General features: G+C 44.9%; 1 protein-coding gene across 2 annotated transcripts in view; it reads left to right on the forward strand.

Moving 5' to 3' along the window:
• LOC126284757 (protein lin-28 homolog) overlaps nt 1-15,658 on the forward strand; it is a 489,075-nt gene that overhangs the window by 108,216 nt on the left and 365,201 nt on the right. The gene's annotated exons all lie outside the window — the stretch shown is intronic.

The following is a 15,658-nucleotide window of genomic DNA, read 5'->3' on the forward strand; positions in this document are numbered from 1 at the left end:
ATGGACATTAAGTTTCGTATCCAAGAAATGAGTCAATCAAGTCCCTTTGTGATGAATGGACACACATTTCAATCGCGCATTTAATGTGTGTTAGTAAAAGATATTGGCAGTGTAATTCCATTCTCATTTAGACTACCATATTATGCCTACATAGAAGCGACAATTGCGCTACGCTATCTACCGTCGAAAATAGTATGTGTGGTACTGGAGTTTTTTACTGATACGGCATGTTTCAAGTTGCCATAATATTACTGATTGTTTTGTGCTGAAGACAGACATGCGAAATACGTTTCAGAACATAAAAGTGAAGGAAAACTATGTCATGCAGTAGCAGTTCCAATCGAGTTGAACAAAGCTGTCTTCATTCGTTACGTACAAAAGGAACTGCGATAGGTTCACCCATCTTTCCTATACGACGGGCTTCCCAGTCGTCAGATACGCAAAGGACCTATACATCTTACAGATATGACGTTTTTTCCAATTTTTGTTTTTCTGTGTGCGAAAAATGTGCCGACTCTCCTTTCCAGGAGACAACGAAAAACCACATCAAATTCTAATGGCTTTCTGTGCTCCTCTAACATGTGCCAATATTAGCTGCGTAATAGGATCACGTTGCACTTCATTCGTAATCATGTGTAAAGAGTTAGTTCATGCAAACATAAATGCAGATAAAGTAGCCGAACATTTAACGTGATCTGTATGCAGATGCAAAACATAGATCTGAGTCGTGGGGGCCGGAAACGTGTTCGTCATGAAATCAAAAATCTTGAAAATGTAACATGTGAACGTGCAATAAGGAACAGAAAGAGCGAGAACGCTATAATTATGGGCAACGAATGCTGTGGTTAGTAAACGTAATGTTAGGAAGACTGCCTCGGTAGAAAAAACTATGAGAGCTTTTCGCGCCATTGTCGACTTTCCCCTCCACGCGCGCCGCCAATGGTGCGTGACGGAACGGGACTCCACGCACCGCCGCAAGTCAGAGATCTTAGTACAGTACCAGCAGGCGGGCGATACTCGCTGCCGTCAGGCTTATTTCGACAGGAACTCCTTTAGACTCAACGTACACAACATTATTACAGTACCTCAATTTTTAAGCATCTGCATTGCTACCAGGTAGAAAGCAGTACCGTTAATTCAGTTTGGTCCGCGATCCGTCACCGTAAAATCGGCCGTGCCTCAGGGTTCTTTTCTAGGTCCACTGTTATTTACAGAATATGCGAAACAGTGTCCACTGTTTATCTTTCTCTTTTCACTATTACAACTTTGTTGTGGCGAGGTTAAATCATTGGTTGTTCTCAGGGGAAACAATTTACTCGGAGGACAACTAGCGACTGATCACGAATAACCAAATAAAGAACAGAGTCTGTCTATAGCAAACTAGAAGTGGCTATGCGGTATCAGATGCTTCATCAACAGCAATTTACTTGGGCCAGCAGATGTAAAGCTTTAATCAGTACATGCCAAAGTTTGACGAGGGATGCACATAATTCAAAATGTTGTCCATAGGGAAATAAATACATACAGACAAACGCAAAAGAGACATTATTCATTGGGTGCGAAGGACCAATACCTGAAAGTAATGACTGAAGAAACGGGAAAAGTTAAAAATGCAGCTGCACGGCATGTGTGCTATTCTCTCCAATAGGGCCTGACAAAAATTCTCAAACTCTGTTAGGGAAAAATTATAAAATATACAACGTTTATCAAGTGAATGGCTGTTTTTGTAAGTCGTCAACCTATACTAAATGAGATTCCGTAAGCATAAAGCTTCTTCCTTAAAAGTGTATCGAAAACACTGGTTAAAATTGGAAAGTAGGAAAGATGCTGATAACCAGAAGCACAAATATTTGCGCCTCACAGCGTGTACTAAGTAGGAAGTACTGTCTTCCATATAACCGGCGGCTGTTTGCCAATACAGATGAATGTCCAATGCTTAATAAGATAAAAGATATGCGAAGAAACAGACAAAAATTGCAGTCAAACAATGAGACACCAGAACATTGTTGGCAACAGAACAGATTAAATATGTTAAAATTTTTAAACATTTTAATAGACTAAGGAACAGAAAACAATCAACAAGTCAAAGTCAACCTGGGAACCGGCTGACATGTCGGCAGAGAACTGTAGTTGCCACTGATCACAAGCGTTTTGGGGCGGAAGAATGGGTAATGTTTACAACTAATCTTCCAAATAAATGCGGCGACTGTGTTCTGTATCTGTATAAATTTCTATATCAGATTTTGTTTGTTTGCTGAAGAGAGATGATTGGTTGACAAGCTAATCTGAGCAGTAAGTTTGAAATATTTGATGGAGTTTGTTTCCCATGTGTTTTAAAGAGGCTACGATATTGTTATTGAAATAGACAACAGCCACGTTGGAACACGTTGATCTCTTGTTTCCCTGACGTAAAAAATGGTTCAAATGGCTCTGAGCACTATGGGACTCAACATCTGTGGTCATAAGTCCCCCAGAACTTAGAACTACTTAAACCTAACTAACCTATGGACACCACACACATCCATGCTCGAGGCAGGATTCGAACCTGCGACCGCAGCAGTCGCGCGGTTCCTGACTAAGCGCCTAGAACCGCTAGACCACCGCGGCCGGCTTCCCTGACGTAAGCAGAAATTCTAGTTCATAAGTGCGAATATAGGCTTCGCTGCAGTAATTGAATTCATTTTTGAAAACCCTCATTGTATTGGCAAGTCATCTCGTCGGTCCAAGGAGGACTTGTTTGTTGCTGAGTGTGTCTCGTGCCATGAAGTTTGGCAACTTTTCGACTGAGTGCATACTCGCCACCTTTTTTCTGTGCTACTGTACTAAAATTTAATCCTTGGAAGTTGAATTGTTTTGTCTGGAGAACTCACATCCATTGGTAGTATACGTTTTGAACAATGACTACTTGCTCCAACCATATTGCTAAGATCAGTTGTGGTTATGTACTGTTAATGACGGGGAAAGTACTGAATAATAGCAGTTCAAGTTTCACTACACTTTCGGAATTCATTATCAAAAATCAGTAACTATAATTTCCAGCTCTTACACGCTCACTGCTGAAATCGCAATTCTATCTTTCATGCATACGTTAAGTCCATTACCATCAACAATTCTTTCGGTTACTTAACTACGTAAGATACATTTTGCGTAAGTCGATCGCGATGTTGTCTCGTCCCTCCCTTGTTAACTGTGTTAATTCTATTTTCGTGTTTTTACGAGATCACGTGCCTCGCCTCTATACTCCAGTCGGAAACTCGACAAACTGCGTTCGTTTCATCCAAACAATGCCGCTTCTTGTCCACAGGAGCAGTGTGGATGTTTAAAAAGAATGTGTACACCCGCCTTGTTAAGCTGAGTGGTACGCCTACAGCCTTCAAGACCCACACACAAATACATCGACAGTAAGATTCTGGTTGCAAGCGATAACCTTTGTGAGGCCACGTGCTTCGTGCGAAATTCGCAGAACAAACGTTTTACGTGAGTCCATTGGCATTGTTCATCACGGAGTTAGACTCACATATTAGCCTAGCTTCGCACTGTTGTCACTTCAGGATTTTCTAATTTCGTCGCATTCATGTCATGTTAACAATACGGCTTGTCTTCTATGGCCAGTGTCACTCTAGTGGCACAAGGGACTGAGGCACAGCGCTTTCCGCATAAATAACAATCACGAGTTAGCAGGTTTCCCGTAGGTCAGTTGCAGTTTACAGGTTTCCAACTGCAGACGAGTTACAGAGTATTATTCTCAGTGTGAATAGTACATAAGTTGTACGGTTTACTGTATAAATAATATACAGGGTGATTCAAAAAGAAAGAAGCGATTTCGGTTGTTTATTACACACAAACCGTGAAATATAAAAACATTTTGCACATATCACTGTGTAGAGGAAGGTCCAAGTTTTATGTTCGCGCAGGCACCAGACACAGACACCATGCAGTCAACATGAGCACCATCCTTTGCTGGAGAAACATAGAAACTGTAGCCCATTCCACATAGGAATCAATAGGTCTTGTTGATTGAACCGATAGCTTCAACAATTCGATTCCTTAACTCTTGAACAGTTTCTGTCGTAGGTTGAACGAAGATTGTCTTTTATGTATCTCACAGGGGGAAAAAAACCGCAAGGTGTGATGTGTGGTGTGCAAAGTGCAACAGAGGACATGATTTCTCTTGGGGTATAGTCGCCATGTTGCTACAATCAACAGAGCAGCGGTGTCAAAACTTTAGAGCTTCCTCTATCCTGTGACAGGCACGATGTGTTCCTGTCTTTCATATTTTAGCTGTAATAAACAACCGAAGTGTGCTCTTTCTTTTTGAATCACAGTTGAAACTTTTTGTAAGGAGCTCAAGTCCGGAAATGTTAGGATGTAGGATAAGTTTGAAGATCCGATCAGTTTCAAATCTTCCGCATCGCGGTATGCATTCAAACTGAGAAGGCGCCTCGTCAGACTACAACGGTTGCGAGAAACTGGTACGTTCGCAAAGAGGAGTGTTGACTGTGACGCTCCACATTCTCTACTTTGAAGAGGACGTTCTCTAACACGTAGAATATAACCCGAGGACGGGTACTCGAAACCCTGGACATGCCATTGGCTGCTGTAGGGCATTCTGGTCAGAGGTCATCGTCTCCGCAGCGTGCGTACTGTGAAGCAGGAGTTTTGAAAGTGATCCTATCTTAAAACTTACTTTACATCCAAACGGCACAATTTCCGCGTTTGGGTTCCTCGTTAAAACATTATCTGATACGTTCCCTCTCTTAGAGGAGTTCAATAACACGCTGTGTAAATGATCTAGTGGATTACTTTGGAATCTCTGGGAGGCTCATTGCAGACGGTTCTGATGACTGCAGGAAGGTGGCAACATAGGTAGGCGGCAGCGATATGCAGGAAAACACGTAGAGGATCGATGACTGGTGCAGTCATTGAATCTAGTCGCAAATAAATGTAACGTATTGCGCTTTAATAGACGAATAGCACCATTACTGTCCGGTTACGCTATAGGTAAAAAATCACTGAATACGGTAACTTCTGTAAAATATCTAGCAGCAACCTCAGGTGGAATCCCACAAAAGAAATAGTAGGAAAAGCAGGTGACAGACTGATGTTTATGGGAAGAATATAAACGGAAATATAATTCATCCACTGAAGAAGTGGGTTAGTCGACCAATTTTAGTATATTTTCATCCTTTTGGTACCCTTATCAAACAGAAATAATACAAGAGATGGAGAAGATCCAGTGAGTTTCGGCACAGAATCGTGTATTCGGCGTCAAAGTTGCGGAGATGGTTAACAATTTCGAACGGCTGAAGAAAGGCGTTGTATGCTATATATCACGGAGAAAGTTAGTGTTAAAGCTCCGAGAGCGTACTTTCGAAGAAGAGTTGCGCAATATATAGTTACGCCCTCATGTGTCTAGCGAGATGAAAAAAGTAAACAAATCAAAGAAGTTTATCGACAGTCTTTGTTTTTTCGAACAGGATAGAGGAAAGATGGTAGTGGTACCAAGATACCCTCCGCCACAGACGTTAATATGGCTGCCGAATATAGACATCGATGCATGGCTTAAGGGTTTCGTAAACAATGATTTGAAGATGAAGTTTGTAAGTAGGCTGTTTAGGTTTTCTTATTGGTAACGCCGCTTAGCGCTCGGTATGAAAAATCACTGGCTGTGCTGTGCGCAGTGTGTGTTTAGTTTGCATTGTTGTCTGCCATTGTAGTGTCGGGCAACGGCAGCTGGATGCTAACAGCGCGTAGCGTTGCGCAGTTGGAGGTGAGCCGCCAGCAGTGGTGGACGTGGGGAGAGAGATGGCGAAGTTTTGAAATTTGTAAGAATTGGTGTCATGAACTGCTATATATATTATGACTAGTGAGGTAAATACATTGTTTGTTCTCTATTAAAATCTTTCATTTGCTAACTATGCCTATCAGTAGTTAGTGCCTTCAGTAGTTTGAATCTTTTATTTAGCTGGCAGTAGTGGCGCTCGCTGTATTGCAGTAGTTCGAGTAACGAAGATTTTTGTGAAACATATAGGTTAATGTTAGTCAGGGCCATTCTTTCGTAGGGATTTTTGGAAGTCAGATTGCGTTGCGCTAAAAACTATTGTGTGTCAGTTTAAGCACAGTCTTGTATAATTGTTCTTAGGGGACGTTTCAAGTTGACAAGAACACTTGTTGTTCACATTGTCAGTCACTGTACAGTGCACAGCAGATGGTACTTGTCACAAATATTAGCCACTTTCTATTTTCAGAACATGGAGCGAAGAAAAATTGTCTGTCCCCCTCGGTGTCCGCCATAAGTGGTCTTTGCTTCCTGCCACGATCGTTACGCGAGTTTCATGATGGAGACAGAAAATCAGTGCACAACCTCCTTCCAGTACTCGCGTTCCAAATTTATCCTCAGAGTTTCACTAGAATATCGATTTCCTTCTACATACTCCTGGAAATAACCACTACCGTATGGACTGTATTGGCCTGTTCTGATACTGATTCCAAAATCTCGGGCAGTATTCTACAAATGGTCACGATAGCCTCTAGTGTGTGACGTCTGTATCAGATAGACTGCACTTTCCAAGAAACGTTACGCTAGTTATGACAGTTTCATCGTTCAGATACTTTAAGAATATAACGCGGTACAGAAGTTAACCACTAATCGTATGATCGGGGAAACTATCGCACTCTCTCTCTCCTTGTTGGGACCGAGCGATGCGGCGCAGTGGTTAGCACACTGGAGTCGCATTCGGGAGGACGACTGTTCAAATCCCCGCCCGCCCATTCCCATTTAGGTTTCCCGTGATTTCCCTAAATCGCTTAAGGTAAATGTTAGGATGGTTCCTTTGAAAACGGCGCAGCCGATTTCCTTCCCCATCATTTCGGCATCCGAGCGACTACCACTTCTCTAAATCCTCATTGTTGACGAGATGTTAAACTCTAATATTCCTTCCTTCTTTCCTTGTTATGGTCATTATCTTAAATTTATTCATATTTAGAGAGAGCTGACATTCAGTCCAGTAACACGTACTATGTTACAAGAATAAAGTGATGATTCCTGTAGACAATGTCGCCAGCGAATCACATGACAGTGCTAGTCTCCTGACTCACGGATCATTTCGCGGCGAGTGTCAGCATACGCTCACGAATGCAATAGTTGAAGAGCTTGCAAGTGACTACGCCCGTTTTCGCCACTACTACACCAAATAAAACTTGCAAATACGACGCGATGCAATAAGAAAGCTCTGGCAACTGGGGTGGATACAGTGGAACCACGTTCCGCGGGGTAACCTGAGGAAGAGGGACTATGATAATTCCACAACAGCACTTTCCTTACGAATGATGCAACTTTATCATGACACTCGAGCGTTTCATTACGTTTTAAGCAGAGGTCCAACTAGGTGGCGGTCATAATTTCCGTTCATGCATTAACAAGTCTGATTCGCGCACGTATGTTGTATTTTGTTTTTGTTCTGTGTCGAAGCGCACAGTGAAGTGGCTTTGGACACTGATGCGGAGGCTGTCGGCTGATGGCTACTGTCATGATCATCTATGGAGAGTGGTTGAAGGATGGTGAAACCACTAATAGACAACAATATGTTTGACACTCACGCCTCATCAAAGACCGTTCGGCGCACGTTGTTGAACATGAGGACTGCGCTGGAGACAACCTGTGCGTGTTCCCTAAATCACCCAACGACATAGAGCCAGTTAAGATTGCAGGGGGCAACGGATCATGGACTTTGGACCGTTTGGACCGTTAACAATGGAAACTTTACGCCAGTGCTTGCTACACCAGGACGATGGCCGTGTAAGTACACGCTGCCATCTATCCGAACGGCTGCAGTGGGGATAGTATAGTACTGTTGTTGTTGTGGTCTTCAGTCCCGAGACTGGTTTGATGCAGCTCTCCATGCTACTCTCTCCTGTGCAAGCTTCTTCATCTCCCAGTACCTACTGCAACCTACATCCTTCTGAATCTGCTTCCTACGATTAATAAAACATTAAATGCGGAAGGATGTGAACACATTACACAATATTGTGTACTGCGTTCAGATGATTCATTGTGTCAACGTGACAGGGGACGCTGTCACAAAGCAGAATCTCAGGCTGTGGTTTACTGGACAATAACACCATTTCTCGACAAACGTTTGGAAACGTCACTGAAAGCGTCCCCGACGGAGTTCAAGCCCTCGTAAAGGCGAAGTGTAGACACACAGCTCATAGGTGTCCACTCTACACTCGAAACCAGTTGCCAGTCTTGCCATCAGACCGATATTTATTTGAGATCTGTGATTTGTACCGGATAAAATTACCTCGAAAACAACTGCGTTTGAAGCGAAGTGTCGGAGACTGCAACTGAGATATTACTCGGAGACACGAATAGCAGCGATGCTATTGTACTCCGCTGCTGCACTCACAGTAATACGTCAGTGTGTAGACGATTCTCCGTCCGGGATAACGAACTGCTTCCTGCCTGTTACCAGCTTGTTGATCTAGTTGCAAACTTAGTTAAAGATTCCAGAGGAAGGAACTATTATGAGGATAATCCCAAAAGTAAGGTCTCCTATTTTTTATAAGTACCTAGACCTGTTTATTTCTACAATGGTTTGCACCAGTTTACAGCTGGAACATTTAGCTATTTTTGGACACAATCACCATATCTGTCGATGCATTTTTGTAGCAGCTGTGGCCGTTTTTGTATGCCCACGTCATTCATACCAGCTCGCCGCCGCGCTGTTCAGAAAGTTATGAACCTTTCCTTTCACCTCGTCGTCGGAGCTGAATCACTTTCCGGCCAAATGTTCTTTTAACCTGGAGAACATGTGATAGTCACGGGACTTTAGGGTGGGTGGGTGATTATGTTCCGCTGAAACTGTAGCAGGAGAGCAGCGGTTTGCCGAGCGCTGTGTGGGTGAGCGTTGTCATGGAGAATGTGTACGCCATTGCTCAACATTCCTCTTCTCCGGTTCTGTATTTCCCGTTTGAGTTTCTTCAGAGTCTCACAGCACCTGTCAGCGTTAATTGTGGTCCCAGTTATTCAGCCACGACGACGAGGTTAAAGAAGAGGTTCATAACTTCAACAGCATGACGGCAAGCTGGTATGACATGGGCGTACAAAAACTGCCACAGCGTCTACAAAAATACATCGACAGAAATGGTGGTTATGTCGAAAAATAGCTAAATGTTCAAGCTGTAAACTGATGTAAACCCTTGTAGAAATAAACAGAGTCTAATACGCCAGTATAACGGCGTGAGTTAAAACGACATTTCCGGGAGTGGGAGGTACACCGGCTCCGCGTGGAATCCGCCCGGCGCATTAGTGATGAAGGTCTCAAATGGCTGCGAGCACTATGGGACTTAACTTCTGAGGTCATCAGTCACCTAGACCTAAAACTACTTAAACCTAACTAACCTAAGGCCATCACACACAACCATGCCCGAGGCAGGATTCGAACCTGAGACCGTAACAGTCGCGTGATTGCGGACTGAAACGCCTAGAACCGCTCGGGCACCGTGGTCGGCGATGAAGGTCTGTGTGCCAGGCAGCCGGGATGTGGCTTTTTGGGTTTCCCACACCCCACCATGTAAATACGACTGACAATCAGGCACTGCCTGAGTTACATGATCCGAAAACATTTCAAAAAATTTTCGTACACTTACACATGAATTACACTGCACGCAGACATTTGGGGGTGCTCACATTGTCACTCGGAGTGGCCTCGCGGCTAGAGGCGTCATGTCACGGACTGCGCGGCCTCTCCTCGTGTGTGTGTGTGTGTGTGTGTGTGTGTGTGTGTGTGTGTGTGTGTGTGTGTGTTGTTCTTAGCATAAGTCAGTTTAAGTAGTGTGTAATTCTAGGGACCGATGACCTAAGCAGTTTGGTCCCTTAGGAATTCACAAACATTTGAACATTTGTTCACATTACGTCCGTTGGGTAGGTAACGGGGTGGCGACAGGAAGCGGTTCATAGCTTCCTGAACAGCATGACGGCGAGCTGGTATGACATGGGCATACAAAAACTGCCACAGCGTCTACAGAAATGCATCGACAGAAATGGTGATTATAACGAAAAATAGCGAAATGTTCAAGCTGTAAACTGATGTAAACCATTGTAGAAATAAACAGCTCTATGTACTTATAAAAAAAATAGATCTTACTTTTGGGATTACCCTCGTACACTCCTGGAAATTGTAATAAGAACACCGTGAATTCATTGTCCCAGGAAGGGGAAACTTTATTGACACATTCCTGGAGTCAGATACATCACATGATCACACTGACAGAACCACAGGCACATAGACACAGGCAACAGAGCATGCACAATGTCGGCACTAGTACAGTGTATATCCACCTTTCGCAGCAATGCAGGCTGCTATTCTCCCATGGAGACGATCGTAGAGATGCTGGAACGGCTTGCCATGCCATTTCCACCTGGCGCCTCAGTTGGACCAGCGTTCGTGCTGGACGTGCAGACCGCGTGAGACGACGCTTCATCCAGTCCCAAACATGCTCAATGGGGGACAGATCCGGAGATCTTGCTGGCCAGGGTAGTTGACTTACACCTTCTAGAGCTCGTTGGGTGGCACGGGATACATGCGGACGTGCATTGTCCTGTTGGAACAGCAAGTTCCCTTGCCGGTCTAGGAATGGTAGAACGATGGGTTCGATGAAGGTTTGGATGTACCGTGCACTATTCAGTGTCCCCTCGACGGTCACCAGAGGTGTACGGCCAGTGTAGGAGATCGCTCCCCACACCATGATGCTGGGTGTTGGCCCTGTGTGCCTCGGTCGTATGCAGTCCTGATTGTGGCGCTCACCTGCACGGCGCCAAACACGCATACGACCATCATTGGCACCAAGGCAGAAGCGACTCTCATCGCTGAAGACGACACGTCTCCATTCGTCCCTCCATTCACGCCTGTCGCGACACCACTGGAGGCGGGCTGCACGATGTTGGGGCCTGAGCGGAAGACGGCCTAACGGTGTGCGAGACCGTAGCCCAGCTTCATGGAGACGGTTGCGAATGGTCCTCGCCGATACCCCAGGAGCAACAGTGTCCCTAATTTGCTGGGAAGTGGCGGTGCGGTCCCCTACGGCACTGCGTAGGATCCTACGGTCTTGGCGTGCATCCGTGCGTCGCTGTGGTCCGGTCCCAGGTCGACGGGCACGTGCATCTTCCGCCGACCACTGGCGACAACATCGATGTACTGTGGAGACCTCACGCCCCACGTGTTGGGCAATTCGGTGGTACACCACCCGGCCTCCCGCATGCCCACTACACGCCCTCGCTCAAAGTCCGTCAACTGCACATACGGTTCACGTCCACGCTGTCGCGGCATGCTACCAGTGTTAAAGACTGCGATGGAGCTCCGTATGCCACGGCAAACTGGCTGACATGACGGCGGCGGTGCACAAATGCTGCGCAGCTAGCGCCATTCGACGGCCAACACCGCGGTTCCTGGTGTGTCCGCTGTGCCGTGCGTGTGATCATTGCTTGTACAGCCCTCTCGCAGTATCCGGAGCAAGTATGGTGGGTCTGACACACCGGTGTCAATGTGTCCTTTTTTCCATTTCCAGGAGTGTATTTAGAATACACGAATACCATGTCAAGACACTGTGTGCTGTGAGGAGGATTCCTTGAGCCTGTTCGCTGCGGTGCTGTGTGGAGTCTCAGTACTACTAACGAGTTGTGACACACGAGTCATTATTGAAAGCCAGTATGGGAGTCAGGTGTTTCCAGTATTTTTGTGCGGCCGGCTACGTGCCCGCAGGGTGGGGGGGCGAGGTGAATGGCGGCCGCGTGGCGTCCTGATGTCCCGCTTTGTAGTGTCGGCCAGTCCGGCGCTTCCTGCGTCCTGGACACAACGCCGCCTCCTCCCTGAATACCGAGTAGCGGAGTCGGCGCCGCACGGGGGACCCTCGCTTTGCCGACCCCTCCATTCGACGCAGCTCCCCAAGCGAACAGCGGCAGAGGCTACTCACTTCCGCCTGTGTCACTTCCGTAAGTTAGTGCTGTCAATACGGAAGTACAACGTGGACGTTACATGCGACAGTAGAGAGTTGTTCTGAACAATGGAAACGTACATATTGGGCATAAGGAGGACGGAGAGAGAAGCGCACACACACACACACACACACACACACACACACACACACACACACACACACATTTGTCAGCGTCCTATGTAGACATTCAATGGACATCATTTAGTTCCAATGTTATGGACGTAGACGAACCATATACAGAGTTTAATCTGGTACTAACTCGCGCTCTCAAGAAGTACCGAGGAACTATAATTAAAATGCAGCTACTCACAGACGTCCAATGTGGACTGTAATTATCGTATGACTGGGAAACGAGGTATACATTCTAATGCGTTAAGGTGGAACCGATTTATGCAAGTAAAATTATTATTTCCAATTCTGGCCACTAGATGCGCAAGTGGCTCTGTAAAATCAAGAAAGACGTATAGAAAGATGGATTAGGGACGGGACGTGAGGGGGAAAAAAGGTCGAAGAAGAGAAAAACGTATAGTGCTGATTTTATTATTAACCGATGATCAAAAAATTTGTTCAATACGGGCACAGGAGACATAAAGATGCCATACAGCGCCGGATTTGTGCCTAGTGGCCAAAATTGGAACTTTTTTTCGGCGTAAACTGGTTCTTCAACGCTTCTGCATTTCTACCATATTTCGCTATCATTGATACAGCTTTCATTTGGCTTCTGCAAGTAGCTGGACTTTATTTATGACCATCGAGTATGTGCCGAGTATGTGAATTAAGGACAGAAAAGACCCACAGTGACTTAATAACAAAATTCGGAAATTGCTGAGGAAACAGATTCTGTTGCACTATTTGTTAAAAAAAAGTCGTGTAAAGGAGGACAGGCAAAAGTTAGTCCTAATCCGTGCGCCTGTAATAAGATCAGTGCGCGAAGAAACAACTACCACCGTCATACCTCAGCAGAAGATCCTGTCGAAAATCCGAAAAAAATTCTGCTCCTAATAAAAAGATTAATTGGGCCAAAGGCTTCTTTATACCCAGCCATTCATGTCCAATGTGGTGTGGCAAAAGAAGACAGCAAAAGGAAAGCTGAAGTTTTAAGTTTCGCGTTTAAAAAATCGTTCATGTACGAGGTTCGTAGAGACATCGTTTGGCCGTTGCGCAGACTTATGTATGGAGGACATAGTAAGAGCCTTCCCTGATCTTGAGAAGCAACTGACAGAATTGAAGACAAATAAGTCCTAGTTCGACTTTACAGAGCGTACACTACGACAATGGCCCCTACTTAGCTTGTTTTATTGTGAATCTCTCGTCCAGCGCAAGAAGTGCAGGCCACTCTCGCATATAAGAAGGGTAAAAGAACGGTCGCCCAAAAATACAGACCAACATCCTTAACAGCGGTTTGCTAAAGAATTATTAAGCATATTCTAAACTCGAATATAATACATTTTCTTGAGACATAAAAGCTTCTGTCCGCAAATCACCAGGCGTTTAGAAACTGTTTGCCCTTTGCTCGCATTCTGTCTTGCGAACCGTCGATGAAGGGAATAACCAGACTCCATATTCCTAGATTTCCGGAAACGTTTCACATTGTATCCCAATGCAGACTGCTAACGAATGTCTTAACTTACAAATTAGGTTCCCAGAGATGTAAGTGGCTCAAAGACTTCTTGAGTAATAGAACGCAGTACGTTGCCCTGGACGGCTGGTTTTCTTTAGTGGCAAAGATATCGTCGGGAGTGCCCCAGGGATGTGTGTATGTTAGGACCACTCTTGTTCATTTTTATACATTAATGAAATGACGGGTGGGGGGTGAGCAGCAAACGGAGACTATTTGCTGATGATGCTTTACTGCACAGGAAAGTCTCCGAGTATCTTTAGGGGGATAAGGGATGATTTGGGAGGTATTGCTATTTGGTGTGATGAATGGCAGAAAAAATGTAAGATAATTCAGATGAGCAGGGAAAACAACCGTGTAGTGTTCGAATACAGTACTAGTGATGTCACGTGTACACTGTCACGTCGGTTAAATATCTAGGCGTAATGTTGCAAACCGATGTGAAATGGAAAGAGCGTGTATGGTCAGTAGTAGAGAAGGCGTGTTTTCGACTTCGATATATTGGGAGAATTCTAGGAAAGTGTAACTCATCTCTAGAGGACACCTCCCATAGAATTTTGGTGCTACCCATTCTTGACTACTGCTAGACTGTTTGGGAACCGCTTCCGGTCGGATTAAAGGAATACAGTGCAGCAATTCAGAGGCTGGCTACTAGATTCGTTACTGGTAGGTTCGATCAACTGGCAAGTATTGCGGAGGAGTTTCATGGACATCCGAGGGAATTCCTGGATGGAAGACGACAATCTTTTCCGCGAAACATTATTGAGAAAATTTAGGGAACTGGCATTTTCGGCTAACTGCAGAACGATTCCACTACAGTAAACATATATTTCGCGAAGGGAAACGGAGACTAGATAAATCAGGGCTCGTTAAGGGCATAAAGAAAGTCGTCTTTCCCTCACTCCAATTGCAAGTGGAACGGGATAAGGAATGACTAGCAGTGGTATAACGTAGTGTCCGCCGTGCAAAGTATGGTTGCTTACGAAGTATGTACTCGTATTTAGATGTAAATGTGGTGAGTAATTAGCGAGACGAAGTTACGATAGATGGAGCAAGGAGTTTCCGTGTTGGATTCCTCGTGATCAGTTATGCGACGTCAGAACTCGCCCCTCTTTACGTTCATCTCCCGTTACTTAACCTGACAGTTCGTCGTGAACTGATGAAGGGACCTTACTCTTTGATTTCAGAATAATTCGTAGAACTGCGCTAGAAGCTGTTTCTTCCAACGACCGAAAGGGATATTAGAGTTTTCGACCCGACGACTTCGTGCCAGTTAGGGACATCGCACGATTTCAAATTGGACACGGCGGTACCAGAAGAGTGGTGCCATTTTCAGACGAACCATCTCAGCATTCACATTGACTGAGCAGCAGAAACTTAAATGTTATTGCTTGAAAAAGGGTCTGAGCCGTGCTGCTTCTGCAAAACTGTTAGTTTCCAAACGACGGCGCCACATCGTTCGCTGCGTAAAATTCTGTCCTTTTTTGGGGCGAGGACACTTTGCTTTTGCTAGAAGTGCGCTTCGAATCGAGGCATATGAACAGGCGTGTTGGTCTGACATGGACTAATAGCTTTAGCAGCAGATATTACATTCCCACAACTGTATAAGACACAGGATTACATTTTATGTTCATATTAGGGTATATTTCGTAGAAGAACGACAATCTGTGTTTGTCACCCCGAATTCCTTACACTGCCATGGTCAGACATCAGACATCTGTAGGAGGAAGAATGACGTTATTCGACTTTCCTGGAACTTAAGCTTTTGAAATGTCAACTACGCTCAACTTGGGGAGAAGCTAGTGATACTAGGTGCTTACTGTGAAGTGACGTCAGAATGGCGTGTCACTCGATGCGACCATTAGAGTCGATAGCAGTCGACCCAACAAGCCACGAGTAACATTGGCATTAGCTCCTCCTGTGTGTGAACGGACACTCGAAAATAGCGACACATTCGTTAAAAAAAAAAAATAAAAAAATAAAAAAAGCTACTCATTTCACTCGAAGTTATGTAATCCTTCCTCTCTTAATCCGATTGAAGTC

This window comes from Schistocerca gregaria, chromosome 8 (assembly GCF_023897955.1).
Source record: "Schistocerca gregaria isolate iqSchGreg1 chromosome 8, iqSchGreg1.2, whole genome shotgun sequence".
In the NCBI taxonomy this organism is placed as follows: domain Eukaryota; kingdom Metazoa; phylum Arthropoda; class Insecta; order Orthoptera; family Acrididae; genus Schistocerca; species Schistocerca gregaria.